The sequence below is a fragment of the Astyanax mexicanus genome, chromosome 18 (genome assembly GCF_023375975.1).
Source record: "Astyanax mexicanus isolate ESR-SI-001 chromosome 18, AstMex3_surface, whole genome shotgun sequence".
In the NCBI taxonomy this organism is placed as follows: domain Eukaryota; kingdom Metazoa; phylum Chordata; class Actinopteri; order Characiformes; family Acestrorhamphidae; genus Astyanax; species Astyanax mexicanus.
In genome coordinates, this window is record NC_064425.1 from 37,637,596 (window position 1) to 37,656,187 (window position 18,592).

Genomic DNA, 18,592 nt, shown 5'->3' on the forward strand with positions numbered 1-18,592 from the left:
ACGCGCTTACTCCGCCCACAACCAGAGTGACAAAAACTTTTCAGACTTTGATAAAAAGAAACAAAGAACCCAATACGATTACTGAACTTTCATGACAGGTTGTGCTCAGCGTCGTTACGTATTTTAGACAACTTCATGGGTGAAGTAATTTCAAGCCGTCTTCCCAGAGTATTGGGAAAAACGTGCAAGCCAAGAGCTTAGATTGATTTCATAAGCTACGAAATTGCCCGCAAATTCATATGAGCAGCCGTCTCTAAAATAGATATGAAAAGTGACTTCACTGAGAATGTCCTTCATGGTTGCCATTTGATCGCGGTAACATTAAATCTGATACGCTGGATTACATCCTACTAGTGTAAAAGAACGTGTAGTAGCCCACTGCTTATTGGCATGCCGTAGTAGTACTACCTGCATGTAGACTAATTAATAGCTCCGTGCAAAATTAGATCATTTTTGGAAATTAATTTTTACTTAGGCTGTGGACCTTCGTTTTTCAGCTCCACAAAATAACCAAAAACAACCAAAAAATGAGAACAATGAAAGTTTGTAGCAGCTGTAAATAATAGTAATGTAATACCATACCTTTCGAAAGTTAACTGAATTCGCCTTAAAACTCCACTAAAAGTGTTCAACGGCCATCTCAAATTATATTTGTTTGTTAACAGGTCACTTTGTTATTTTTTTAAGTAGTATTAACGTTTTGTGCCTTCGTTTTTGTTTAATTAAGCTTCTGCGCGCTTTAGCCAGCGCGAGAGCATCCTGTAACAACTGCTGACAGAAACTCACAACTGAAAAGCAATATGCCGCAAGCCTGTCCACACGTATCAAACTCAACAAACACTAAGACGAAACGAACAAATAAAGTAAAACCAAGAAAACAATGAATCTTATATTATTCACAATCAAGTCAGTCTCGATAGAGACTATCAAAAATTGCCATGGCTGACTGTATTTCAAGTCATCCTGGCGGGGTATTGGGTAAAGTTTTCAACCAGCAATAATCACGCCTCGGATAAACCTCATAGGCTACGATATCGCCTCTGTGAAAGAATGCCCACGTAGCTCAGAGCTAGATATGTGCCTCTGATTAACTGTGAATATCATTCACGGTTGCGAGTGCGTCAATGTTACACACCCTCTGAGTGGCAAAACACCAACATACTAGTCCACCGAACGTTCTAAGAACATAGCAGCACCTCAGCACAATCAAACAAACACTGTACACTTTACATACCCCGTTATCTAACGTAAATACATAAGAACAAACGTAATGGGTACTATTGTACTATCGTAAAGGGCGGGGTTACAATAAGAGCAGGATGCATTGCGTCAGTCGTGACGACTCAAACCAAGGACCTGCTCGCAAATGTGCCATGAATAAAGTAACCTTAAACCAGGGATCTATTTTCTTACCAACTGGATAAGGCTGTAATTAAAACCTTGAACAAAAACAGCACGCGCTTACTCCGCCCACAACCAGAGTGACAAAAACTTTTCAGACTTTGATAAAAAGAAACAAAGAACCCAATACGATTACTGAACTTTCATGACAGGTTGTGCTCAGCGTCGTTACGTATTTTAGACAACTTCATGGGTGAAGTAATTTCAAGCCGTCTTCCCAGAGTATTGGGAAAAACGTGCAAGCCAAGAGCTTAGATTGATTTCATAAGCTACGAAATTGCCCGCAAATTCATATGAGCAGCCGTCTCTAAAATAGATATGAAAAGTGACTTCACTGAGAATGTCCTTCATGGTTGCCATTTGATCGCGGTAACATTAAATCTGATACGCTGGATTACATCCTACTAGTGTAAAAGAACGTGTAGTAGCCCACTGCTTATTGGCATGCCGTAGTAGTACTACCTGCATGTAGACTAATTAATAGCTCCGTGCAAAATTAGATCATTTTTGGAAATTAATTTTTACTTAGGCTGTGGACCTTCGTTTTTCAGCTACACAAAATAACCAAAAACAACCAAAAAATGTTAACAATGAAAGTTTGTAGCAGCTGTAAATAATAGTAATGTAATACCATACCTTTCGAAAGTTAACTGAATTCGCCTTAAAACTCCACTAAAAGTGTTCAAAGGCCATCTCAAATTATATTTGTTTGTTAACAGGTCACTTTGTTATTTTTTTTTAAGTAGTATTAACGTTTTGTGCCTTCGTTTTTGTTTAATTAAGCTTCTGCGCGCTTTAGCCAGCGCGAGAGCATCCTGTAACAACTGCTGACAGAAACTCACAACTGAAAAGCAATATGCCGCAAGCCTGTCCACACGTATCAAACTCAACAAACACTAGGACGAAACGAACAAATAAAGTAAAACCAAGAAAACAATGAATCTTATATTATTCACAATCAAGTCAGTCTCGATAGAGACTATCAAAAATTGCCATGGCTGACTGTATTTCAAGTCATCCTGGCGGGGTATTGGGTAAAGTTTTCAACCAGCAATAATCACGCCTCGGATAAACCTCATAGGCTACGATATCGCCTCTGCGAAAGAATGCCCACGTAGCTCAGAGCTAGATATGTGCCTCTGATTAACTGTGAATATCATTCACGGTTGCGAGTGCGTCAATGTTACACACCCTCTGAGTGGCAAAACACCAACATACTAGTCCACCGAACGTTCTAAGAACATAGCAGCACCTCAGCACAATCAAACAAACACTGTACACTTTACATACCCCGTTATCTAACGTAAATACATAAGAACAAACGTAATGGGTACTATTGTACTATCGTAAAGGGCGGGGTTACAATAAGAGCAGGATGCATTGCGTCAGTCGTGACGACTCAAACCAAGGACCTGCTCGCAAATGTGCCATGAATAAAGTAACCTTAAACCAGGGATCTATTTTCTTAAAAAACTGGATAAGGCTGTAATTAAAACCTTGAACAAAAACAGCACGCGCTTACTCCGCCCACAACCAGAGTGACAAAAACTTTTCAGACTTTGATAAAAAGAAACAAAGAACCCAATACGATTACTGAACTTTCATGACAGGTTGTGCTCAGCGTCGTTACGTATTTTAGACAACTTCATGGGTGAAGTAATTTCAAGCCGTCTTCCCAGAGTATTGGGAAAAACGTGCAAGCCAAGAGCTTAGATTGATTTCATAAGCTACGAAATTGCCCGCAAATTCATATGAGCAGCCGTCTCTAAAATAGATATGAAAAGTGACTTCACTGAGAATGTCCTTCATGGTTGCCATTTGATCGCTGTAACGTTAAATCTGATACGCTGGATTACATCCTACTAGTGTAAAAGAACGTGTAGTAGCCCACTGCTTATTGGCAAGCCGTAGTAGTACTACCTGCATGTAGACTAATTAATAGCTCCGTGCAAAATTAGATCATTTTTGGAAATTAATTTTTACTTTGGCTGTGGACCTTCGTTTTTCAGCTCCACAAAATAAACAAAAACATCCAAAAATTGTGAACAATGAAAGTTTGTAGCAGCTGTAAATAATAGTAATGTAATACCATACCTTTCGAAAGTTAACTGAATTTGCCTTAAAACTCCACTAAAAGTGTTCAACGGCCATCTCAAATTATATTTGTTTGTTAACAGGTCACTTTGTTATTTTTTTTTTAAGTATATTAACGTTTTGTGACTTCGTTTTTTTTTAATTAAGCTTCTGCGCGCTTTAGCCAGCGCGAGAGCATCCTGTAACAACTGCTGACAGAAACTCACAACTGAAAAGCAATATGCCGCAAGCCTGTCCACACGTATCAAACTCAACAAACACTAAGACGAAACGAACAAATAAAGTAAAACCAAGAAAACAATGAATCTTATATTATTCACAATCAAGTCAGTCTCCATAGAGACTATCAAAAATTGCCATGGCTGACTGTATTTCAAGTCATCCTGGCGGGGTATTGGGTAAAGTTTTCAACCAGCAATAATCACGCCTCGGATAAACCTCATAGGCTACGATATCGCCTCTGCGAAAAAATGCCCACGTAGCTCAGAGCTAGATATGTGCCTCTGATTAACTGTGAATATCATTCACGGTTGCGAGTGCGTCAATGTTACACACCCTCTGAGTGGCAAAACACCAACATACTAGTCCACCGAACGTTCTAAGAACATAGCAGCACCTCAGCACAATCAAACAAACACTGTACACTTTACATACCCCGTTATCTAACGTAAATACATAAGAACAAACGTAATGGGTACTATTGTACTATCGTAAAGGGCGGGATTACAATAAGAGCAGGATGCATTGCGTCAGTCGTGACGACTCAAACCAAGGACCTGCTCGCAAATGTGCCATGAATAAAGTAACCTTAAACCAGGGATCTATTTTCTTACCAACTGGATAAGGCTGTAATTAAAACCTTGAACAAAAACAGCACGCGCTTACTCCGCCCACAACCAGAGTGACAAAAACTTTTCAGACTTTGATAAAAAGAAACAAAGAACCCAATACGATTACTGAACTTTCATGACAGGTTGTGCTCAGCGTCGTTACGTATTTTAGACAACTTCATGGGTGAAGTAATTTCAAGCCGTCTTCCCAGAGTATTGGGAAAAACGTGCAAGCCAAGAGCTTAGATTGATTTCATAAGCTACGAAATTGCCCGCAAATTCATATGAGCAGCCGTCTCTAAAATAGATATGAAAAGTGACTTCACTGAGAATGTCCTTCATGGTTGCCATTTGATCGCGGTAACATTAAATCTGATACGCTGGATTACATCCTACTAGTGTAAAAGAACGTGTAGTAGCCCACTGCTTATTGGCATGCCGTAGTAGTACTACCTGCATGTAGACTAATTAATAGCTCCGTGCAAAATTAGATCATTTTTGGAAATTAATTTTTACTTAGGCTGTGGACCTTCGTTTTTCAGCTACACAAAATAACCAAAAACAACCAAAAAATGTGAACAATGAAAGTTTGTAGCAGCTGTAAATAATAGTAATGTAATACCATACCTTTCGAAAGTTAACTGAATTCGCCTTAAAACTCCACTAAAAGTGTTCAAAGGCCATCTCAAATTATATTTGTTTGTTAACAGGTCACTTTGTTATTTTTTTTTAAGTAGTATTAACGTTTTGTGCCTTCGTTTTTGTTTAATTAAGCTTCTGCGCGCTTTAGCCAGCGCGAGAGCATCCTGTAACAACTGCTGACAGAAACTCACAACTGAAAAGCAATATGCCGCAAGCCTGTCCACACGTATCTAACTCAACAAACACTAAGACGAAACGAACAAATAAAGTAAAACCAAGAAAACAATGAATCTTATATTATTCACAATCAAGTCTGTCTCGATAGAGACTATCAAAAATTGCCATGGCTGACTGTATTTCAAGTCATCCTGGCGGGGTATTGGGTAAAGTTTTCAACCAGCAATAATCACGCCTCGGATAAACCTCATAGGCTACGATATCGCCTCTGCGAAAGAATGCCCACGTAGCTCAGAGCTAGATATGTGCCTCTGATTAACTGTGAATATCATTCACGGTTGCGAGTGCGTCAATGTTACACACCCTCTGAGTGGCAAAACACCAACATACTAGTCCACCGAACGTTCTAAGAACATAGCAGCACCTCAGCACAATCAAACAAACACTGTACACTTTACATACCCCGTTATCTAACGTAAATACATAAGAACAAACGTAATGGGTACTATTGTACTATCGTAAAGGGCGGGGTTACAATAAGAGCAGGATGCATTGCGTCAGTCGTGACGACTCAAACCAAGGACCTGCTCGCAAATGTGCCATGAATAAAGTAACCTTAAACCAGGGATCTATTTTCTTACCAACTGGATAAGGCTGTAATTAAAACCTTGAACAAAAACAGCACGCGCTTACTCCGCCCACAACCAGAGTGACAAAAACTTTTCAGACTTTGATAAAAAGAAACAAAGAACCCAATACGATTACTGAACTTTCATGACAGGTTGTGCTCAGCGTCGTTATGTATTTTAGACAACTTCATGGGTGAAGTAATTTCAAGCCGTCTTCCCAGAGTATTGGGAAAAACGTGCAAGCCAAGAGCTTAGATTGATTTCATAAGCTACGAAATTGCCCGCAAATTCATATGAGCAGCCGTCTCTAAAATAGATATGAAAAGTGACTTCACTGAGAATGTCCTTCATGGTTGCCATTTGATCGCTGTAACGTTAAATCTGATACGCTGGATTACATCCTACTAGTGTAAAAGAACGTGTAGTAGCCCACTGCTTATTGGCAAGCCGTAGTACTACCTGCATGTAGACTAATTAATAGCTCCGTGCAAAATTAGATCATTTTTGGAAATTAATTTTTACTTTGGCTGTGGACCTTCGTTTTTCAGCTCCACAAAATAACCAAAAACAACCAAAAATTGTGAACAATGAAAGTTTGTAGCAGCTGTAAGTAATACCATACCTTTCGAAAGTTAACTGAATTTGCCTTAAAACTCCACTAAAAGTGTTCAACGGCCATCTCAAATTATATTTGTTTGTTAACAGGTCACTTTGTTATTTTTTTTTAAGTAGTATTAACGTTTTGTGCCTTCGTTTTTGTTTAATTAAGCTTCTGCGCGCTTTAGCCAGCGCGAGAGCATCCTGTAACAACTGCTGACAGAAACTCACAACTGAAAAGCAATATGCCGCAAGCCTGTCCACACGTATCAAACTCAACAAACACTAAGACGAAACGAACAAATAAAGTAAAACCAAGAAAACAATGAATCTTATATTATTCACAATCAAGTCAGTCTCGATAGAGACTATCAAAAATTGCCATGGCTGACTGTATTTCAAGTCATCCTGGCGGGGTATTGGGTAAAGTTTTCAACCAGCAATAATCACGCCTCGGATAAACCTCATAGGCTACGATATCGCCTCTGCGAAAGAATGCCCACGTAGCTCAGAGCTAGATATGTGCCTCTGATTAACTGTGAATATCATTCACGGTTGCGAGTGCGTCAATGTTACACACCCTCTGAGTGGCAAAACACCAACATACTAGTCCACCGAACGTTCTAAGAACATAGCAGCACCTCAGCACAATCAAACAAACACTGTACACTTTACATACCCCGTTATCTAACGTAAATACATAAGAACAAACGTAATGGGTACTATTGTACTATCGTAAAGGGCGGGGTTACAATAAGAGCAGGATGCATTGCGTCAGTCGTGACGACTCAAACCAAGGACCTGCTCGCAAATGTGCCATGAATAAAGTAACCTTAAACCAGGGATCTATTTTCTTACCAACTGGATAAGGCTGTAATTAAAACCTTGAACAAAAACAGCACGCGCTTACTCCGCCCACAACCAGAGTGACAAAAACTTTTCAGACTTTGATAAAAAGAAACAAAGAACCCAATACGATTACTGAACTTTCATGACAGGTTGTGCTCAGCGTCGTTACGTATTTTAGACAACTTCATGGGTGAAGTAATTTCAAGCCGTCTTCCCAGAGTATTGGGAAAAACGTGCAAGCCAAGAGCTTAGATTGATTTCATAAGCTACGAAATTGCCCGCAAATTCATATGAGCAGCCGTCTCTAAAATAGATATGAAAAGTGACTTCACTGAGAATGTCCTTCATGGTTGCCATTTGATCGCTGTAACGTTAAATCTGATACGCTGGATTACATCCTACTAGTGTAAAAGAACGTGTAGTAGCCCACTGCTTATTGGCAAGCCGTAGTAGTACTACCTGCATGTAGACTAATTAATAGCTCCGTGCAAAATTAGATCATTTTTGGAAATTAATTTTTACTTTGGCTGTGGACCTTCGTTTTTCAGCTCCACAAAATAAACAAAAACATCCAAAAATTGTGAACAATGAAAGTTTGTAGCAGCTGTAAATAATAGTAATGTAATACCATACCTTTCGAAAGTTAACTGAATTTGCCTTAAAACTCCACTAAAAGTGTTCAACGGCCATCTCAAATTATATTTGTTTGTTAACAGGTCACTTTGTTATTTTTTTTTTAAGTATATTAACGTTTTGTGACTTCGTTTTTTTTTAATTAAGCTTCTGCGCGCTTTAGCCAGCGCGAGAGCATCCTGTAACAACTGCTGACAGAAACTCACAACTGAAAAGCAATATGCCGCAAGCCTGTCCACACGTATCAAACTCAACAAACACTAAGATGAAACGAACAAATAAAGTAAAACCAAGAAAACAATGAATCTTATATTATTCACAATCAAGTCAGTCTCCATAGAGACTATCAAAAATTGCCATGGCTGACTGTATTTTAAGTCATCCTGGCGGGGTATTGGGTAAAGTTTTCAACCAGCAATAATCACGCCTCGGATAAACCTCATAGGCTACGATATCGCCTCTGCGAAAGAATGCCCACGTAGCTCAGAGCTAGATATGTGCCTCTGATTAACTGTGAATATCATTCACGGTTGCGAGTGCGTCAATGTTACACACCCTCTGAGTGGCAAAACACCAACATACTAGTCCACCGAACGTTCTAAGAACATAGCAGCACCTCAGCACAATCAAACAAACACTGTACACTTTACATACCCCGTTATCTAACGTAAATACATAAGAACAAACGTAATGGGTACTATTGTACTATCGTAAAGGGCGGGGTTACAATAAGAGCAGGATGCATTGCGTCAGTCGTGACGACTCAAACCAAGGACCTGCTCGCAAATGTGCCATGAATAAAGTAACCTTAAACCAGGGATCTATTTTCTTACCAACTGGATAAGGCTGTAATTAAAACCTTGAACAAAAACAGCACGCGCTTACTCCGCCCACAACCAGAGTGACAAAAACTTTTCAGACTTTGATAAAAAGAAACAAAGAACCCAATACGATTACTGAACTTTCATGACAGGTTGTGCTCAGCGTCGTTACGTATTTTAGACAACTTCATGGGTGAAGTAATTTCAAGCCGTCTTCCCAGAGTATTGGGAAAAACGTGCAAGCCAAGAGCTTAGATTGATTTCATAAGCTACGAAATTGCCCGCAAATTCATATGAGCAGCCGTCTCTAAAATAGATATGAAAAGTGACTTCACTGAGAATGTCCTTCATGGTTGCCATTTGATCGCGGTAACATTAAATCTGATACGCTGGATTACATCCTATTAGTGTAAAAGAACGTGTAGTAGCCCACTGCTTATTGGCATGCTGTAGTAGTACTACCTGCATGTAGACTAATTAATAGCTCCGTGCAAAATTAGATCATTTTTGGAAATTAATTTTTACTTAGGCTGTGGACCTTCGTTTTTCAGCTACACAAAATAACCAAAAACAACCAAAAAATGTGAACAATGAAAGTTTGTAGCAGCTGTAAATAATAGTAATGTAATACCATACCTTTCGAAAGTTAACTGAATTCGCCTTAAAACTCCACTAAAAGTGTTCAAAGGCCATCTCAAATTATATTTGTTTGTTAACAGGTCACTTTGTTATTTTTTTTTAAGTAGTATTAACGTTTTGTGCCTTCGTTTTTGTTTAATTAAGCTTCTGCGCGCTTTAGCCAGCGCGAGAGCATCCTGTAACAACTGCTGACAGAAACTCACAACTGAAAAGCAATATGCCGCAAGCCTGTCCACACGTATCAAACTCAACAAACACTAAGACGAAACGAACAAATAAAGTAAAACCAAGAAAACAATGAATCTTATATTATTCACAATCAAGTCAGTCTCGATAGAGACTATCAAAAATTGCCATGGCTGACTGTATTTCAAGTCATCCTGGCGGGGTATTGGGTAAAGTTTTCAACCAGCAATAATCACGCCTCGGATAAACCTCATAGGCTACGATATCGCCTCTGCGAAAGAATGCCCACGTAGCTCAGAGCTAGATATGTGCCTCTGATTAACTGTGAATATCATTCACGGTTGCGAGTGCGTCAATGTTACACACCCTCTGAGTGGCAAAACACCAACATACTAGTCCACCGAACGTTCTAAGAACATAGCAGCACCTCAGCACAATCAAACAAACACTGTACACTTTACATACCCAGTTATCTAACGTAAATACATAAGAACAAACGTAATGGGTACTATTGTACTATCGTAAAGGGCGGGGTTACAATAAGAGCAGGATGCATTGCGTCAGTCGTGACGACTCAAACCAAGGACCTGCTCGCAAATGTGCCATGAATAAAGTAACCTTAAACCAGGGATCTATTTTCTTACCAACTGGATAAGGCTGTAATTAAAACCTTGAACAAAAACAGCACGCGCTTACTCCGCCCACAACCAGAGTGACAAAAACTTTTCAGACTTTGATAAAAAGAAACAAAGAACCCAATACGATTACTGAACTTTCATGACAGGTTGTGCTCAGCGTCGTTACGTATTTTAGACAACTTCATGGGTGAAGTAATTTCAAGCCGTCTTCCCAGAGTATTGGGAAAAACGTGCAAGCCAAGAGCTTAGATTGATTTCATAAGCTACGAAATTGCCCGCAAATTCATATGAGCAGCCGTCTCTAAAATAGATATGAAAAGTGACTTCACTGAGAATGTCCTTCATGGTTGCCATTTGATCGCTGTAACGTTAAATCTGATACGCTGGATTACATCCTACTAGTGTAAAAGAACGTGTAGTAGCCCACTGCTTATTGGCAAGCCGTAGTAGTACTACCTGCATGTAGACTAATTAATAGCTCCGTGCAAAATTAGATCATTTTTGGAAATTAATTTTTACTTTGGCTGTGGACCTTCGTTTTTCAGCTCCACAAAATAAACAAAAACATCCAAAAATTGTGAACAATGAAAGTTTGTAGCAGCTGTAAATAATAGTAATGTAATACCATACCTTTCGAAAGTTAACTGAATTTGCCTTAAAACTCCACTAAAAGTGTTCAACGGCCATCTCAAATTATATTTGTTTGTTAACAGGTCACTTTGTTATTTTTTTTTTAAGTATATTAACGTTTTGTGACTTCGTTTTTTTTTAATTAAGTTTCTGCGCGCTTTAGCCAGCGCGAGAGCATCCTGTAACAACTGCTGACAGAAACTCACAACTGAAAAGCAATATGCCGCAAGCCTGTCCACACGTATCAAACTCAACAAACACTAAGACGAAACGAACAAATAAAGTAAAACCAAGAAAACAATGAATCTTATATTATTCACAATCAAGTCAGTCTCCATAGAGACTATCAAAAATTGCCATGGCTGACTGTATTTCAAGTCATCCTGGCGGGGTATTGGGTAAAGTTTTCAACCAGCAATAATCACGCCTCGGATAAACCTCATAGGCTACGATATCGCCTCTGCGAAAGAATGCCCACGTAGCTCAGAGCTAGATATGTGCCTCTGATTAACTGTGAATATCATTCACGGTTGCGAGTGCGTCAATGTTACACACCCTCTGAGTGGCAAAACACCAACATACTAGTCCACCGAACGTTCTAAGAACATAGCAGCACCTCAGCACAATCAAACAAACACTGTACACTTTACATACCCCGTTATCTAACGTAAATACATAAGAACAAACGTAATGGGTACTATTGTACTATCGTAAAGGGCGGGGTTACAATAAGAGCAGGATGCATTGCGTCAGTCGTGACGACTCAAACCAAGGACCTGCTCGCAAATGTGCCATGAATAAAGTAACCTTAAACCAGGGATCTATTTTCTTACCAACTGGATAAGGCTGTAATTAAAACCTTGAACAAAAACAGCACGCGCTTACTCCGCCCACAACCAGAGTGACAAAAACTTTTCAGACTTTGATAAAAAGAAACAAAGAACCCAATACGATTACTGAACTTTCATGACAGGTTGTGCTCAGCGTCGTTACGTATTTTAGACAACTTCATGGGTGAAGTAATTTCAAGCCGTCTTCCCAGAGTATTGGGAAAAACGTGCAAGCCAAGAGCTTAGATTGATTTCATAAGCTACGAAATTGCCCGCAAATTCATATGAGCAGCCGTCTCTAAAATAGATATGAAAAGTGACTTCACTGAGAATGTCCTTCATGGTTGCCATTTGATCGCGGTAACATTAAATCTGATACGCTGGATTACATCCTACTAGTGTAAAAGAACGTGTAGTAGCCCACTGCTTATTGGCATGCCGTAGTAGTACTACCTGCATGTAGACTAATTAATAGCTCCGTGCAAAATTAGATCATTTTTGGAAATTAATTTTTACTTAGGCTGTGGACCTTCGTTTTTCAGCTACACAAAATAACCAAAAACAACCAAAAAATGTGAACAATGAAAGTTTGTAGCAGCTGTAAATAATAGTAATGTAATACCATACCTTTCGAAAGTTAACTGAATTCGCCTTAAAACTCCACTAAAAGTGTTCAAAGGCCATCTCAAATTATATTTGTTTGTTAACAGGTCACTTTGTTGTTTTTTTTTAAGTAGTATTAACGTTTTGTGCCTTCGTTTTTGTTTAATTAAGCTTCTGCGCGCTTTAGCCAGCGCGAGAGCATCCTGTAACAACTGCTGACAGAAACTCACAACTGAAAAGCAATATGCCGCAAGCCTGTCCACACGTATCAAACTCAACAAACACTAAGACGAAACGAACAAATAAAGTAAAACCAAGAAAACAATGAATCTTATATTATTCACAATCAAGTCAGTCTCGATAGAGACTATCAAAAATTGCCATGGCTGACTGTATTTCAAGTCATCCTGGCGGGGTATTGGGTAAAGTTTTCAACCAGCAATAATCACGCCTCGGATAAACCTCATAGGCTACGATATCGCCTCTGCGAAAGAATGCCCACGTAGCTCAGAGCTAGATATGTGCCTCTGATTAACTGTGAATATCATTCACGGTTGCGAGTGCGTCAATGTTACACACCCTCTGAGTGGCAAAACACCAACATACTAGTCCACCGAACGTTCTAAGAACATAGCAGCACCTCAGCACAATCAAACAAACACTGTACACTTTACATACCCCGTTATCTAACGTAAATACATAAGAACAAACGTAATGGGTACTATTGTACTATCGTAAAGGGCGGGGTTACAATAAGAGCAGGATGCATTGCGTCAGTCGTGACGACTCAAACCAAGGACCTGCTCGCAAATGTGCCATGAATAAAGTAACCTTAAACCAGGGATCTATTTTCTTACCAACTGGATAAGGCTGTAATTAAAACCTTGAACAAAAACAGCACGCGCTTACTCCGCCCACAACCAGAGTGACAAAAACTTTTCAGACTTTGATAAAAAGAAACAAAGAACCCAATACGATTACTGAACTTTCATGACAGGTTGTGCTCAGCGTCGTTATGTATTTTAGACAACTTCATGGGTGAAGTAATTTCAAGCCGTCTTCCCAGAGTATTGGGAAAAACGTGCAAGCCAAGAGCTTAGATTGATTTCATAAGCTACGAAATTGCCCGCAAATTCATATGAGCAGCCGTCTCTAAAATAGATATGAAAAGTGACTTCACTGAGAATGTCCTTCATGGTTGCCATTTGATCGCTGTAACGTTAAATCTGATACGCTGGATTACATCCTACTAGTGTAAAAGAACGTGTAGTAGCCCACTGCTTATTGGCAAGCCGTAGTACTACCTGCATGTAGACTAATTAATAGCTCCGTGCAAAATTAGATCATTTTTGGAAATTAATTTTTACTTTGGCTGTGGACCTTCGTTTTTCAGCTCCACAAAATAACCAAAAACAACCAAAAATTGTGAACAATGAAAGTTTGTAGCAGCTGTAAATAATAGTAATGTAATACCATACCTCTCGAAAGTTAACTGAATTTGCCTTAAAACTCCACTAAAAGTGTTCAACGGCCATCTCAAATTATATTTGTTTGTTAACAGGTCACTTTGTTATTTTTTTTTTAAGTATATTAACGTTTTGTGACTTCGTTTTTTTTTAATTAAGCTTCTGCGCGCTTTAGCCAGCGCGAGAGCATCCTGTAACAACTGCTGACAGAAACTCACAACTGAAAAGCAATATGCCGCAAGCCTGTCCACACGTATCAAACTCAACAAACACTAAGACGAAACGAACAAATAAAGTAAAACCAAGAAAACAATGAATCTTACATTATTCACAATCAAGTCAGTCTCGATAGAGACTATCAAAAATTGCCATGGCTGACTGTATTTCAAGTCATCCTGGCGGGGTATTGGGTAAAGTTTTCAACCAGCAATAATCACGCCTCGGATAAACCTCATAGGCTACGATATCGCCTCTGCGAAAGAATGCCCACGTAGCTCAGAGCTAGATATGTGCCTCTGATTAACTGTGAATATCATTCACGGTTGCGAGTGCGTCAATGTTACACACCCTCTGAGTGGCAAAACACCAACATACTAGTCCACCGAACGTTCTAAGAACATAGCAGCACCTCAGCACAATCAAACAAACACTGTACACTTTACATACCCCGTTATCTAACGTAAATACATAAGAACAAACGTAATGGGTACTATTGTACTATCGTAAAGGGCGGGATTACAATAAGAGCAGGATGCATTGCGTCAGTCGTGACGACTCAAACCAAGGACCTGCTCGCAAATGTGCCATGAATAAAGTAACCTTAAACCAGGGATCTATTTTCTTACCAACTGGATAAGGCTGTAATTAAAACCTTGAACAAAAACAGCACGCGCTTACTCCGCCCACAACCAGAGTGACAAAAACTTTTCAGACTTTGATAAAAAGAAACAAAGAACCCAATACGATTACTGAACTTTCATGACAGGTTGTGCTCAGCGTCGTTACGTATTTTAGACAACTTCATGGGTGAAGTAATTTCAAGCCGTCTTCCCAGAGTATTGGGAAAAACGTGCAAGCCAAGAGCTTAGATTGATTTCATAAGCTACGAAATTGCCCGCAAATTCATATGAGCAGCCGTCTCTAAAATAGATATGAAAAGTGACTTCACTGAGAATGTCCTTCATGGTTGCCATTTGATCGCGGTAACGTTAAATCTGATACGCTGGATTACATCCTACTAGTGTAAAAGAACGTGTAGTAGCCCACTGCTTATTGGCAAGCCGTAGTAGTACTACCTGCATGTAGACTAATTAATAGCTCCGTGCAAAATTAGATCATTTTTGGAAATTAATTTTTACTTTGGCTGTGGACCTTCGTTTTTCAGCTCCACAAAATAACCAAAAACAACCAAAAATTGTGAACAATGAAAGTTTGTAGCAGCTGTAAATAATAGTAATGTAATACCATACCTTTCGAAAGTTAACTGAATTTGCCTTAAAACTCCACTAAAAGTGTTCAACGGCCATCTCAAATTATATTTGTTTGTTAACAGGTCACTTTGTTATTTTTTTTTTAAGTATATTAACGTTTTGTGACTTCGTTTTTTTTTAATTAAGCTTCTGCGCGCTTTAGCCAGCGCGAGAGCATCCTGTAACAACTGCTGACAGAAACTCACAACTGAAAAGCAATATGCCGCAAGCCTGTCCACACGTATCAAACTCAACAAACACTAAGATGAAACGAACAAATAAAGTAAAACCAAGAAAACAATGAATCTTATATTATTCACAATCAAGTCAGTCTCGATAGAGACTATCAAAAATTGCCATGGCTGACTGTATTTCAAGTCATCCTGGCGGGGTATTGGGTAAAGTTTTCAACCAGCAATAATCACGCCTCGGATAAACCTCATAGGCTACGATATCGCCTCTGCGAAAGAATGCCCACGTAGCTCAGAGCTAGATATGTGCCTCTGATTAACTGTGAATATCATTCACGGTTGCGAGTGCGTCAATGTTACACACCCTCTGAGTGGCAAAACACCAACATACTAGTCCACCGAACGTTCTAAGAACATAGCAGCACCTCAGCACAATCAAACAAACACTGTACACTTTACATACCCCGTTATCTAACGTAAATACATAAGAACAAACGTAATGGGTACTATTGTACTATCGTAAAGGGCGGGGTTACAATAAGAGCAGGATGCATTGCGTCAGTCGTGACGACTCAAACCAAGGACCTGCTCGCAAATGTGCCATGAATAAAGTAACCTTAAACCAGGGATCTATTTTCTTACCAACTGGATAAGGCTGTAATTAAAACCTTGAACAAAAACAGCACGCGCTTACTCCGCCCACAACCAGAGTGACAAAAACTTTTCAGACTTTGATAAAAAGAAACAAAGAACCCAATACGATTACTGAACTTTCATGACAGGTTGTGCTCAGCGTCGTTACGTATTTTAGACAACTTCATGGGTGAAGTAATTTCAAGCCGTCTTCCCAGAGTATTGGGAAAAACGTGCAAGCCAAGAGCTTAGATTGATTTCATAAGCTACGAAATTGCCCGCAAATTCATATGAGCAGCCGTCTCTAAAATAGATATGAAAAGTGACTTCACTGAGAATGTCCTTCATGGTTGCCATTTGATCGCGGTAACATTAAATCTGATACGCTGGATTACATCCTACTAGTGTAAAAGAACGTGTAGTAGCCCACTGCTTATTGGCATGCCGTAGTAGTACTACCTGCATGTAGACTAATTAATAGCTCCGTGCAAAATTAGATCATTTTTGGAAATTAATTTTTACTTAGGCTGTGGACCTTCGTTTTTCAGCTACACAAAATAACCAAAAACAACCAAAAAATGTGAACAATGAAAGTTTGTAGCAGCTGTAAATAATAGTAATGTAATACCATACCTTTCGAAAGTTAACTGAATTCGCCTTAAAACTCCACTAAAAGTGTTCAAAGGCCATCTCAAATTATATTTGTTTGTTAACAGGTCACTTTGTTATTTTTTTTTAAGTAGTATTAACGTTTTGTGCCTTCGTTTTTGTTTAATTAAGCTTCTGCGCGCTTTAGCCAGCGCGAGAGCATCCTGTAACAACTGCTGACAGAAACTCACAACTGAAAAGCAATATGCCGCAAGCCTGTCCACACGTATCAAACTCAACAAACACTAAGACGAAACGAACAAATAAAGTAAAACCAAGAAAACAATGAATCTTATATTATTCACAATCAAGTCAGTCTCGATAGAGACTATCAAAAATTGCCATGGCTGACTGTATTTCAAGTCATCCTGGCGGGGTATTGGGTAAAGTTTTCAACCAGCAATAATCACGCCTCGGATAAACCTCATAGGCTACGATATCGCCTCTGCGAAAGAATGCCCACGTAGCTCAGAGCTAGATATGTGCCTCTGATTAACTGTGAATATCATTCACGGTTGCGAGTGCGTCAATGTTACACACCCTCTGAGTGGCAAAACACCAACATACTAGTCCACCGAACGTTCTAAGAACATAGCAGCACCTCAGCACAATCAAACAAACACTGTACACTTTACATACCCCGTTATCTAACGTAAATACATAAGAACAAACGTAATGGGTACTATTGTACTATCGTAAAGGGCGGGGTTACAATAAGAGCAGGATGCATTGCGTCAGTCGTGACGACTCAAACCAAGGACCTGCTCGCAAATGTGCCATGAATAAAGTAACCTTAAACCAGGGATCTATTTTCTTACCAACTGGATAAGGCTGTAATTAAAACCTTGAACAAAAACAGCACGCGCTTACTCCGCCCACAACCAGAGTGACAAAAACTTTTCAGACTTTGATAAAAAGAAACAAAGAACCCAATACGATTACTGAACTTTCATGACAGGTTGTGCTCAGCGTCGTTATGTATTTTAGACAACTTCATGGGTGAAGTAATTTCAAGCCGTCTTCCCAGAGTATTGGGAAAAACGTGCAAGCCAAGAGCTTAGATTGATTTCATAAGCTACGAAATTGCCCGCAAATTCATATGAGCAGCCGTCTCTAAAATAGATATGAAAAGTGACTTCACTGAGAATGTCCTTCATGGTTGCCATTTGATCGCTGTAACGTTAAATCTGATACGCTGGATTACATCCTACTAGTGTAAAAGAACGTGTAGTAGCCCACTGCTTATTGGCAAGCCGTAGTACTACCTGCATGTAGACTAATTAATAGCTCCGTGCAAAATTAGATCATTTTTGGAAATTAATTTTTACTTTGGCTGTGGACCTTCGTTTTTCAGCTCCACAAAATAACCAAAAACAACGAAAAATTGTGAACAATGAAAGTTTGTAGCAGCTGTAAATAATAGTAATGTAATACCATACCTCTCGAAAGTTAACTGAATTTGCCTTAAAACTCCACTAAAAGTGTTCAACGGCCATCTCAAATTATATTTGTTTGTTAACAGGTCACTTTGTTATTTTTTTTTTAAGTATATTAACGTTTTGTGACTTCGTTTTTTTTTAATTAAGCTTCTGCGCGCTTTAGCCAGCGCGAGAGCATCCTGTAACAACTGCTGACAGAAACTCACAACTGAAAAGCAATATGCCGCAAGCCTGTCCACACGTATCAAACTCAACAAACACTAAGACGAAACGAACAAATAAAGTAAAACCAAGAAAACAATGAATCTTACATTATTCACAATCAAGTCAGTCTCGATAGAGACTATCAAAAATTGCCATGGCTGACTGTATTTCAAGTCATCCTGGCGGGGTATTGGGTAAAGTTTTCAACCAGCAATAATCACGCCTCGGATAAACCTCATAGGCTACGATATCGCCTCTGCGAAAGAATGCCCACGTAGCTCAGAGCTAGATATGTGCCTCTGATTAACTGTGAATATCATTCACGGTTGCGAGTGCGTCAATG

The 18,592-nt window shown here is 39.3% G+C and overlaps 1 protein-coding gene and 13 non-coding genes across 16 annotated transcripts in view; all 14 read right to left on the minus strand.

The window, feature by feature from the left end:
• The window catches only part of wdfy1 (WD repeat and FYVE domain containing 1), a 1,176,431-nt gene that overhangs the window by 463,817 nt on the left and 694,022 nt on the right, over positions 1–18,592 (minus strand). The gene's annotated exons all lie outside the window — the stretch shown is intronic.
• LOC125783646 (U4 spliceosomal RNA) lies at positions 912–1,052 on the minus strand. Its single transcript, XR_007426368.1, has one exon. It is a non-coding gene; the product is annotated as a U4 spliceosomal RNA (small nuclear RNA).
• LOC125783619 (U4 spliceosomal RNA) lies at positions 2,369–2,509 on the minus strand. The gene has a single exon (XR_007426342.1). It is a non-coding gene; the product is annotated as a U4 spliceosomal RNA (small nuclear RNA).
• Positions 3,827–3,967, minus strand: LOC125783596 (U4 spliceosomal RNA). The gene has a single exon (XR_007426319.1). It is a non-coding gene; the product is annotated as a U4 spliceosomal RNA (small nuclear RNA).
• LOC125783620 (U4 spliceosomal RNA) lies at positions 5,284–5,424 on the minus strand. The gene has a single exon (XR_007426343.1). It is a non-coding gene; the product is annotated as a U4 spliceosomal RNA (small nuclear RNA).
• On the minus strand, positions 6,727–6,867 carry LOC125783621 (U4 spliceosomal RNA). Its single transcript, XR_007426344.1, has one exon. It is a non-coding gene; the product is annotated as a U4 spliceosomal RNA (small nuclear RNA).
• LOC125783594 (U4 spliceosomal RNA) lies at positions 8,184–8,324 on the minus strand. Its single transcript, XR_007426317.1, has one exon. It is a non-coding gene; the product is annotated as a U4 spliceosomal RNA (small nuclear RNA).
• Positions 9,641–9,781, minus strand: LOC125783623 (U4 spliceosomal RNA). The gene has a single exon (XR_007426346.1). It is a non-coding gene; the product is annotated as a U4 spliceosomal RNA (small nuclear RNA).
• LOC125783595 (U4 spliceosomal RNA) lies at positions 11,098–11,238 on the minus strand. The gene has a single exon (XR_007426318.1). It is a non-coding gene; the product is annotated as a U4 spliceosomal RNA (small nuclear RNA).
• On the minus strand, positions 12,555–12,695 carry LOC125783624 (U4 spliceosomal RNA). Its single transcript, XR_007426347.1, has one exon. It is a non-coding gene; the product is annotated as a U4 spliceosomal RNA (small nuclear RNA).
• LOC125783625 (U4 spliceosomal RNA) lies at positions 14,009–14,149 on the minus strand. Its single transcript, XR_007426348.1, has one exon. It is a non-coding gene; the product is annotated as a U4 spliceosomal RNA (small nuclear RNA).
• On the minus strand, positions 15,466–15,606 carry LOC125783626 (U4 spliceosomal RNA). Its single transcript, XR_007426349.1, has one exon. It is a non-coding gene; the product is annotated as a U4 spliceosomal RNA (small nuclear RNA).
• On the minus strand, positions 16,923–17,063 carry LOC125783627 (U4 spliceosomal RNA). Its single transcript, XR_007426350.1, has one exon. It is a non-coding gene; the product is annotated as a U4 spliceosomal RNA (small nuclear RNA).
• LOC125783628 (U4 spliceosomal RNA) lies at positions 18,377–18,517 on the minus strand. Its single transcript, XR_007426351.1, has one exon. It is a non-coding gene; the product is annotated as a U4 spliceosomal RNA (small nuclear RNA).